Source organism: Myodes glareolus, chromosome 15 (assembly GCF_982192425.1).
Source record: "Myodes glareolus chromosome 15, mMyoGla1.1, whole genome shotgun sequence".
NCBI lineage: Eukaryota > Metazoa > Chordata > Mammalia > Rodentia > Cricetidae > Myodes > Myodes glareolus.
In genome coordinates, this window is record NC_142040.1 from 22,186,308 (window position 1) to 22,196,526 (window position 10,219).

The 10,219-nt window shown below is 42.9% G+C and overlaps 1 pseudogene; it reads left to right on the forward strand.

Moving 5' to 3' along the window:
* The first annotated feature begins 310 nt into the window (after positions 1-310).
* LOC148119648 (prothymosin alpha pseudogene) lies at positions 311-861 on the forward strand (annotated as a pseudogene).
* Positions 862-10,219: the final 9,358 nt, after the last annotated feature.

The window sequence follows — 10,219 nt, forward strand, 5'->3', positions numbered from 1 at the left end:
ACAAAAGCATCCCGACCTAAAGTGGGTGGCAAACATCAGTTTCAAACATTTGAGTACCATTCCATAGGCAGAGGCTGCTTGTTTGTTCCTAGCCACCCAGACCTGAAATAATAACACAGAAACTGTAGTAATTAAAATATTGCGACTGGCTGCTCTGAAAAGCCATCTTTGCATTGTTCCTGATGCTGCTTGGCGCTCGCTGCAGCCACCTTCGCCGCCCGCCCGCCTCCTCCTCCTCTGGCGGCTCTCTCGCCAGAGTCCTTGAACTCGATTCTTCTCGCCCTCTCTGCAGCGGATCGCCAGTGTGCCCCACCATGTCAGACGCAGCCGTGGACACCAGCTCCGAGATCATCACCAAGGACTTGAAGGAGAAGAAGGAAGTTGTGGAGGAGGCAGAGAATGAAGAGACGCACCTGCCAATGGCAATGCTAATGAGGAAAATGGGGAGCAGGAGGCCGACAACGAGGTAGATGAAGAAGAGGAAGAAGGTGGGGAGGAAGAGGAAGAGGAGGAAGAAGGTGACAGTGAGGAAGAGGATGGAGATGAAGATGAGGAGGCTGAGGCTCCTACGGGCAAGCGGGTAGCTGAAGACGATGAGGATGATGATGTTGACACCAAGAAGCAGAAGACTGACGAGGATGACTGGACAGCAAAGGACAAGCTAAACTAAGGCCGCCGGGACCTATTCACCCTCCACTTCCCGTCTCAGAATATAAACGTGGTCACCTTCGAGTAGAGGAGCAGGCCCCGCCCGCCCACAGCGGGCAGTGCCACCCACAGATGACATGCGCTCTTCATCGACCCACCAAAACCACAACATGAATTTGCAACAGGGGAGGAAAAAACCAAAACTTCCAAGGCCCTGCTTTTTTGCTTAAAAATACTTTAAAAGAAAAGTTTGTTTGTATTTTTTATTTACATTTTATATCTTTGTACATATTGTTAGGGGTCAGCCATTTTTGATGATAATGGGTGACCAGACCAGCCTTCAGAGCGTTTCTCTGTCCTACTTTTGACCTTACTTGTGTTGTGACCATGTTCATTATAATCTCAAAGGAGAAAAAACCTTGTAAAACAAAACAAAACAAAAATGACAACAAAAAAAAACCAATCTTATTCCGAGCATTCCAGTAACTTTTTTTTTGTGTATGTACCTAGCTGTACTATAAGTAGTTGGTTTGTATGAGATGGTTAAAAAGGTCAAAGATTAAAGGTTTCTTTTTTTTCTTCCTTTTTTTTTTTGTCTATGAAGTTGCTGTATTTGGGGGGGGGGCCTGTTTGATGTATGTGTGAAACAATGTCCAACAATAAACCGGAATTTTATTTTGCTGAGTTGTTCTAACAAAAAAATATTGCTTGGTCAATCACTCAGGCATATTGTTAGCTAGCTCTTATATCTTAAATTAACCCATCTCTATTAATCTGTGCATCACCATGAGGTTATGGCCTTCCAGCAAAGTTTCAGCATGCTCCTGTGGGCATCTTTCTCCTTCTGCGGCTGCATGGCATCCCTCTAATTCTGCTTTTTTTCTCTTCTACATCTCTGTTTGGATTTTCTGCCTGGCTTTCTCTGTTAAGCCATTGACCAAAAGCAGTTTCTTTATTAACCAATGGCAGTGAAACATATCAACAGCATACAGAGGGGAATTTCACATCATATTCTTTTATGCTAAAGTAAAGATTATTGTGGGACAAAAAAGAAAGATACTTATTTTATAGAGGAATGTGTTCCATAATTATCAGTGGGACTCAGTGTGGTTGTATTTTATTTTGTGTCATTATGGATGAGAGCATTTACTTACATAGATTAGTCAGTTTTATTTATTTTTTTATGAGTAAAGTATCTTATCTTTGGCTAATAGGAGCTCTATGTATTAGCATATTTGTTCTTTTGATAAAACCAGAGGGAACACTAACTATTAATGAAATGTAAATCAAAACCACACTGATGTCAATGGAATGATGATTATCATTCGACACAAGTGAAAATCAAGTCACTAGTGTTGGCAGAGATGTGGTGAAATTGATGACTTTATGTGCTATAGATAGTAATATGAAATAGTGTAGCCACTATACACAATCTACGATGCTGCTGTCCTGAAAGTCACTGTGTAGACCAGGCTGGCGTCAAACTCACAGTGATCTGCCTGCCTCTGTCTTCCCAGAGTGCTGGGATCAAAGGTGTGAACCACATCTGGAACTAAAGATTTATTTATGTATTTATGGATATGGCTGTTTGTCTGCCTGGACATCCATACTCCAAAAGAGAGCACTGGATCCAATGGGACTCCTGTTTCAGATGGGTGTGAGATGCCATATAGGGGTGCTGGGCATTTGACTCAGGACCTCTGGAAGAGCAGTCAGTGCTCTTTACTGCCATCTCTCCAACCCTACTATGGTGTTACTAAAAGTATTCAAAATAAAATTACCACATGATCCATCAGTTCCGCTTAAAATGGGTATGTACTCAAAAGGGTCAAAAGCAAAACCTTGATATTTGCACACCAGAATCAAAATTTGTTCACAACAATCAAAAGTCACTGTGTTCAACAATGGATGAAGAGATAAAACAAATATGGTGTGCATTTACACACACATGCACACACACCGTGCGTGTAGACACATGTAATGGAATATTATTCAGTGTAAAGAGGAAGGAAATTCTGCTGCATGCTACAACACAGATGAACCTTGGCAACAATGGACAAAGGAAATGTGATGTGCTTATATGGAGGAAAGTACAGTTGTAAGATTCATATAGATAGGGAATAGAATAGTGGCTACCAGGGCCTACAAGGGAAATGGAGAATTATAGTTTAATGGTTAATGAATTTCAGTCAGTAAGATGAAAGGAATTCTGTGAAAAGATGACATTGAACTATACTGTTAGAGATGGGTAAAGTGGTGTGTTTTATTTTTATGTGTATTTTACCAAAGACTTTAAAAATTATTTTTCTAGTTCTTTGAAAATTTCATATAATTTTAATTCATTCATTCCCCTCCCCCAACTCCTCCCAGATCCTCTCCTACCTATCTACCCACTCAATCTCATGTTACTTTCCCTACTTTAAAAGACTCCACTGAATTTATTTATTTTTTTTGAGACAGGGTCTCAACATGTAACTCTGGTTGCCCTGGGACTCACTTGTGCAGACCAAAAGTGCCTTGATCTTGCCTCTGCCTCCCAAGTGCTGGGATTCAAGGCAGGGGCCGCCATGCAGGCAGAATTCTTGAGAGCAGGTTAGAGCTTTACGTTTTACATTGTTGATAGTGCAAACTTGTTCTCTAGGAAGATTAACAGTTTACAGCTTGAACAGCGACTTAATGAGATTTCCAGGCTTTAGTCTATGAAATAAAAAACAGAGGAGGATTTAAACAACAACAGCAACTACTACTACTTTAAATTGTTCTAAGTCTCCAAAGAACAGATCCGGAGTCAAGGAGAAATGAAACATTGAACTTGAAATGAGAGATCACCTATGTTAGAAATGTATCTTTGTATTGAAGAAACAGCATTTCCCCTAACATTCCAAATGCCAAGCTTGTAGGGAAGGCTTTGGCAGTGCTTTTGGACTGTGATTGTCCCGCAGTGCTAAATTCCTTGTGACTTTAATGCTTTGACTATGTTAGGAGGCCTACAATGAGGCTAATATTATGCATAGCTCTGTTCTACTCTACTAACAACCTTGCGACTCCTTTTAATGAAGAGTTTGAGAAGATAGATAACATTATGTGATTTCCTTTTCCTTTTGGGAGGTGAAAAGCAACGGACTGATTGCTGGCAGCTAAAATAAAATTATTTCCAACTTTAAGAGCCACTTTAGTTGGAATTAATCTCATTTGAGGCTGTATGTCTTGGCGGACGAAATTTCAATGAATGGTCAAGTTTCTATTCTAAAACTGTTTTTTCTCTTTGGTTTGGTTTTTTGAGACAGGGTTTCTCTGTGTTGCCCTAGCTGTCCTGGAACTCACTCTGTAGACCAGCCTGGCTTCAGAGTCACAGAGATCCTCCTGCCTCTGCCTCCTGAGTTCCGGGATTAAAGGTGTGCCTTGCCACTGCCCAGCCTAAAACTTCCTTTATGGCAATTTTTGGTGTTTTAATGAGAATGGCTCCATAGGCTCATAGGTCTAAGTTCTTGGTTCCCAATTGGTGAAACTGTTTTGGAAGGGTTAGGAGATGTGACCCTGGGGGCTGTTTGAGGTTTCTAGAGCCCAAAACCATCCCCACTTAACTCTTTCTCTCTGCCTTGTGCTTGTGGTTCAAGATGTAAACTCTTAGCTACTGCTTCAGTACCACGTCTGCCTGCTGACATGCTCCCCACCATGACGATGGGTCATGGAGACTCCAGCGCTCTGAAACTGGGGTCCCCAGCAAACTCTCCTGTAAGTTGCCTTGGGCATGTTGCTTTGTCACAGCCATTGGAAAGCAACTAAGACACAGTTTCAACACTGATTTCAGGCAGTAGTGTTATTCCACATGGTTGTCATTTCCACAGCTCCACGCCAGCTTCAGTTATTATTCTTTTACTGTCTCAAAGTCAGGAACTCCAGTGAACCCCATTTCCACGGCCTTTAAAAAAGATTTATTTTATTTTTAATTTTATGTATGTGTGTGTGAGGGTATGCGCACATGGCTGCAGGTACCCACAGATGCCAGAAGAGGATATTGGATCCCCTGGAGTTGAAATTAAAGACAGTTGTGCCCAGTGTAAGTGCTGGGAACTGAACTTAGTACTCTTGCTTGACTGCTGAGCCAATATCCAGTTCACTTTTTTATGTCCTTTTAAAACTTACTCTGACTTAATGAAGACAAGGTACAATCATTGGTGGATTATTCCTGAGTTTTGACACACACACACACACACACACACACATCACTATAGTTGACAATATAGAACATTTATGTCATCTCCAAAACTTCTGTCATACCACTAGCTGTCAGTCCTTTTGTCCTATGCTTAACTCCTCACCTTCTTGGGTCCCTGTTTAAACTTTGCTTTTTCTAGAATGCCTGTAACCGGATACTACAGTGTAGTACAGTCTTTGGTCTTGCCCTCTTTCATGCGTGATGCTTTTCAGTTCACATTTTAAAATGAATCAGTATTTTCTTACTGGTTATTATAAAGTAGATTCTGCTATAAGGAACTATCAAGCCTTGCTATTTTTAGTTTATAATTCTAGAATGATTTGGGTATATGGATAAGGTTTCAGTACATAAGCCAGTGATTTAACATCACCCATGGTCAAATCCAAGTTAGCCTACAAAAATTATGACATACGTATTAGTACAGGAATCATACATTTTCTTTAGAACCGGTCTGTGTAGAAGGCATCACTTGAATTGCACCTGTAGGCACAAGGAAGAAAGATGTCATGAACCACAGGTGATGCTAGGAACAGTGAGCGAGTGTGAGCACTGCCCGAGGACTTACGGTTCCTGGACCATAGTTCTCTGAGGGAAGACAAAGTAGGAATTCAAGCCAGGCAGAAACCTGGAGGCAGGAACTGAAGCAGAGGCCATGGAAAAGTGATACTAATGGCTTGATCCTCATGACTTGTTCAGCCTGCTTTCTTACAGTATCCAGGACCACTAACCCAGGGATAGTACCACCCACAATGGTCTAGGCCCTTCCATAGCAATCTTAATTTAAACAAAAAAAAGTCCTACAGTTTTGCCCACAGCCTGATCTGATGGAGGCTATTTCCCAGTTGAAGTTCCTTTTTCTTAGGTGACTCTAGCTTGTGTCAAGTTGACACAAAATTAGCCAGCATAGGGCTCATTTCAAACCCTCAGAATCATTTACTGGTGTAGGCAGAACTGTGAAATTTCATTTGTAATTTCCCAGTGGTTGGCTCTGGTAACATTACTGGTTGAGGAGTGGATTAGGGTCAGGGCATGCTAGACATGAGAGAGTAAACTAAATAGGGTAATTACTTAGACAAACTATAAAGAGAACTAAATTAAATGAACATTAATGATGTTCAGGATACCTTTCCCTGCAAGTTCTGGATTGTTTTTTGAAAGCATTTCCTGGCCTCTCTCAAGCCATCCCTTCCCTTCATGTACACAGTATAGTGAACTCCAGAGCAGTAGTTCAGAGTGGGGGTCCCCTTGCAGGAGCTGCGGGAACAAGAAACATTTCCTAAGATGACACAGTGTTCTCTTTTCACGGTTGTGGCCATTTTCAATTCAAAAGCAATGGCAGACCAAGCTGCTCATATTCAAAGTGGCTCAGCACTATGCTGCCACCCCGGGCTGCCAGGGATTGTACTCCTATTCGTATGCGTGCAATGAAAGGAAAAATGTTTTAAGACAATTTCTGATGTCTCTTGTGTAAACATCTTTACACTTCTGGGATACAGTATATCATATTTCCGTATGATGGGAAGGAAGCTGGCGGGGAGCCGTTTGCCTGCACATCACAGTGCAGTGGTTCTCAAGGAAAAACTCTCTGTGGGTGAAGGATGCGCTTAGCCAGATGCCCTTTACATGGGATGCTTTTGCTCATATCAGCTGACAAACAATGCTTATTCAGAGTGGAGAAGTAAAGTGATCCTTCACGAAAATTTTAGAGTAAACAAAAGGTAGTATCGTAAGTGTTAATTTTTAAACTCCACTAAAAACTAGAAATTTAGGAAACGTGAATGAACTGTGAGCTTGGTAGTACCCTAATGCCTGGAGATTTCCTAATGAGACTGGTGGCCCTATTAATTGTTGTCACTTAAAAATGTGGTATGATGAAACAGCGTTTGAAAGATTTGTGTCAGTGAACTAATAACTCGTGCATGGTAATGAAAGATCCATTCAGACAAGGACTAAGGATGGAACTCTGTGCTGGGGGGCTTAGAAGTGTGTACAGCCTTGGGTTTGAGCCCTGGCACTGAGAAGTGAAACAAACAAGAAGGCCAAAGTGTGCAATAAATAAATAATATAGCCTCCCTCCTTCCCTCTCTCCCTCCCTCCCTTCTTTTCTTCCCTCCCTCCCTCCTGCCCGCTCTGTCAACAGGGTCGGGCTCTCCTCCAGTTGCTTATGTAACCAAGAAGGAGCCTGAAGTCCTAATTCTCCTGCCGCCACCGCTCGAGTGCTGGTTATAGGAAAGCATCATCACAGCTTGCCAAGTATGAAAGCATCCACAGTATGGATTCTGATCCTGTATTTAGACTGACAGAGGCCTTTTTTGTTTGCTTGTTTTTTTGTTTTGTTTGTTTTTTTAATTAAAGCTGACTCTCTGCAACATGCAAAGTAATATCTCATTTCCCACTACCTACACACATATGTGGCTGGATTTACTTTATAGAGTTCAGAAAATCAACATACCTAGACAAATTGAAGCCGGTTCATTTATAAGATTCAGGCTGTCTTCTATTAAGGTAGTATTCTTTTTTATTTTTTTTTGTGAGAGGAGATGATGAGGAATTCTTTTAATTAAAAATTTACATTTATTTATTTTATGTGTGTGTACAAGTTCAGAGGCCAGAGGAAAATGTGCTTCTTACCTCCCCGCCATGTGGATCCTGGGGATTGAATTCAGGTCCTCAGGCTTCATGCAAGTGCCTCTATCAGCTGAGCCATCTTGCTGCCCCAGAATTATAGTTATTTTAAATAACTATATATTGTTAAACTATATATTAAAATAACTATATAAAATGCCAGTTATGTTAATATATAATAGGCTTAGTCTCATAATTTTAAAATGAATTAATGAGTAAATACCTTTGAAAATTACACACACAATACATATATGTATACATATATAGACACACACATAATATATAGGCACACACATATATTTGTTTTCTTTTTTTTAATTTACTTATTTATTTATTTATAAGAATTTCCACTTCTTCCCCTCCTCCCAATACCCTCCCGCTCCCCCCACTCCCTCTCCTCCTCCCTCTCCATCCCTAAGAGCAGTCAGGGTTTCCTGCCCTGTGGGAAGTCCAAGTTCCTCCCCCCTTCCTCCAGGTCCAGGAAGGTGAGTGTCCAAACAGACCAAGATCCCAAAAAGCCAGTACATGCAGATGAAACAAGACCCAGTGCCATTGTCAATGGCTTCTCAGTCAGCCCCCATGTCAGCCACATTCAGAGAATCTGGTTTGATCACATGCTCGTTCAGTCCCAGTCCAGCTGGCCTTGGTGAGCTCTCATTCAATCAGTCCCCTTGTATCAGTGGGTGAACGCACCCTTCGCGGTCCTGACTTTCTTTTTCATGTTCTCCCTCCTTCCGCTCCTCATTTGGACCTTGGGGGCTCAGTCCAGTGCTCCAATGTGGGTCTCCGTCCCTATCTCTATCCATCATCGGATGAAGATTCCCTCTGGTTCTGCCTTCCTTGCTCACGTTCTCCCTCCCTCTGCTTCTCATTTGGACCTAGGGAGTTAAGTCCAGTGTTCCAATATGTGTCTCTGTCTCTATCTCCATCCATCGCCAGATGAAGGATTGTAGAAGACCGCAACCACACTCTCCACCATAGATGGCGCTGCACCGCCAGGTGAGCTAGAAAGCTCACACGTGTTGGTATTTTTCCACTATGTCCCCGCCTACTCCCGAGGCATCACCTGGGACTGGGAGCAGCGGACCAATCCAAGAGTGACACGTCCGAAGCAGGGTCTGTTTCCTATATAAGGGATGGGTTCCATCATATCTGGGTCTCCGCCATGTTGGCTGATGCTCGCTCTCCCAAGGGGCATTAAAGCTATTTCTGCAGTAGGATCCTGTGTCCCGCGTGGTTCTTGCAGGCGAGGCCGAGCGTGGGGCAAAGGATCTATGGTGATAAGCAAAATATTCATCAGTATGGTTATGGGCCAAGGCCAGTTCAGGCACCCTCTCCTCTGCTGCCCAGGGAACAATCTGGGGACCTCTCCTTGGGCCTGGGAACCCCTCCAGAATCAAGTCTCTTGCAAACCCTAAAATGGCTCCCTTAGTTGAGATATATACTTCCCTGCTCCCATAACCATCCTTCCTCCCTCCCACATATTTGTTTTCTTGAAACAGGGTTTTTCTATGTAGCCCTGGCTGACCTGTAACTCATTCTGTAGACCAGGCTGGCCTGGAACTGATAGAGACCCACCTGCCTCTGCCTCCCAATTCCTGGGATTACAGGCCTGCACCACCACTGCCCAGCATCAGTTCTAATTTTTAATACACCACATATCCAAATCACCCAGAAATAAAAGGTCATTGGGGCCCTATATTGTTAGGGCATAAGAAAGTCTGATGATTCGGCAAGCTGAGCCCTGCTCCTGCCGCAGCGTTTTCTTTCTGTGGAGTAAACACGTCTCTGTCCCCTGCTTGTCTCCACTGGAAAGCCAATCAAGGACTGTGGTTGCTGGGGTTTGTAGATAAACTCTGGTTTTCTTTCCTTTTGTTCCATATATCTTTATTGATTATTTGGGAATTTCACGTACTGCATCCTGATCACACTCACTGCTCTGTCCTTCCTGATCCCCCCCCCCACCCCCGCCCCGTGACCTCCCCACACACAAAAAAGGAGATAAATGACCAGATCCAAATTGTGTTGCCTGGGGGAACTGTCAAGATGGCTCAGAGGTTAAGAGCACCAGCTGCTCTTGCAGAGATCTTGAGTTCAATTCCCAGCAACCACATGGTGGCTCACAACCATCTGTAATGAGATCTGGTGCCCTCTTCTGGCCTGCAGGCATACGTGCAGTCTATAACTGGTGCTAAGTTAGGAGACTCCCGGGGTCCCTGGCAGGTGGCCGGAATGCGGGTGACCATGATCGAAAGAGTGTGTTGGTGTAAAACTGGTTCCTGGGGGTGGTTTTATTCTGTGTGGGACACAGTACTTTCTGATGGAATAGGTTGATCTGGCTTTCCCGGAAGCCCCAGGTGTCCTAAGTCGTTTTGTGTTTGTTTTTATGTTTGAAATTAAAGTATGTTTTTCTAAGTTAGACTGGTTTCTGCCTTAAAACAGTCGTTAAAATCAGGATTAAACATAATAAGGAAGTAATAAAATTAAAGACGACCTTTCAGTGCTAAAGTAGACTCATTTTGCTTCTTCCAAGATTTTTTTTTAATTAAATATATTTTTCTAAAACATTTACTTAGTGGCAGGCGGCGTGCCACAGTGTCTCTGTGGAGATCAGAGGGAGCTTAAAGATGCACTTTTACTGTGGGGATCTGGAGCTTGAACTCAGATTCTCGGGCTTGGCAGCCTGACCTTTGCCCACTGGGTCATCTCACTGTACATTCTTCCAAG